This window comes from Furipterus horrens, unplaced genomic scaffold, assembly GCF_987537825.1.
Source record: "Furipterus horrens unplaced genomic scaffold, mFurHor1.1.pri manual_scaffold_1, whole genome shotgun sequence".
NCBI lineage: Eukaryota > Metazoa > Chordata > Mammalia > Chiroptera > Furipteridae > Furipterus > Furipterus horrens.
The window spans coordinates 14,244,569-14,245,601 of NW_028327171.1; the positions used below are offsets into that span (position 1 = coordinate 14,244,569).

The 1,033-nt window shown below is 40.2% G+C and overlaps 1 non-coding gene across 1 annotated transcript; it reads right to left on the reverse strand.

Moving 5' to 3' along the window:
- Window positions 1–485: 485 nt before the first annotated feature.
- Window positions 486–649, reverse strand: LOC150020704 (U1 spliceosomal RNA). Its single transcript, XR_016513732.1, has one exon. It is a non-coding gene; the product is annotated as a U1 spliceosomal RNA (small nuclear RNA).
- Between the last annotated feature and the right edge of the window lie 384 nt (window positions 650–1,033).

Here is a 1,033-nt window from a genome sequence, read left to right on the forward strand (position 1 = left end):
AGTCTCGCTCCAGTCCTGACATAAAGCTTTAAATTGATAACTGGCAGTTCCCAGTAGGATTAAGGATATTTTCCTGAGTTTTCACAGAATTGCTTCCAACTTCTATACACTTGCTTTCTGTTGAAATCCTTTATCCTGAGGGAAGGTCATTTATTACTATGAAATTATATTTTCATACACCTTTATTTTTCGGGTAAATTTATCACTTTCCTATATTTTCTTCAACCCTTTTCCACATTTGTGACCCAGTTTATTGCTTTCATTTATCCTGTTTCAAAAATTATAAGAAAATACTTCAAGTGTATTGCCTTTGATATAATATATTTCACAATGTTCATACTTTAAAGTTCAAATTCTTCTTGTCCTGCTCTGCAAATGTCTGGTCAAGTAGAGGCTGATTCATGTGGGAGACCACTACCTTTCAATCCTTCAATCTTCAACTTTATTTATTTATTTATTTATTTATTTATTTATTTATTTTTAGCCAGGGGAGAGCTTGAATACAGCTCCCCACTACCACAAATTATATAGTCGAATTTCCCACATTTGGGGAAATCACAGGGGTCAGCACATCTGGAGTGGAATGGATAGGCCTTACCCTGGGAAAATCGCCTTAGTGATCATGGTATCTCCCCTGGCAGGTAAGTATCAAATATAGATAAAAAAGAACAAAGGAAGCAATTATGCCCCCAAATAAGATGTGCGTCACCACGGATCCGGACTGCAATAGAAAAGCACGTTCGTGTTTGGACCTGGAGCAGCAGGACTGTAGGGCTCTAGGACAGAAACTAGGGAGACACAATTGAAATGTCAAATTATTTGGTTTGAAACCCCGTGAAGCTCTCGAGGTTGCACCTAGGGGTATAATGGATCTTGAAAAAGTTAAACTAGAGCCTCCTGATCCCTGAGAGGCTGATGCATCCACTGAACTGCTTCCAGGGATGGCAGGCGGAGAAGGGCTCTGGGACAGCTGCGCGTGGTCAGACACCTGCCAATGTGAGTTCGAAGTCTGCAGAATTCCCCATGGTAATAG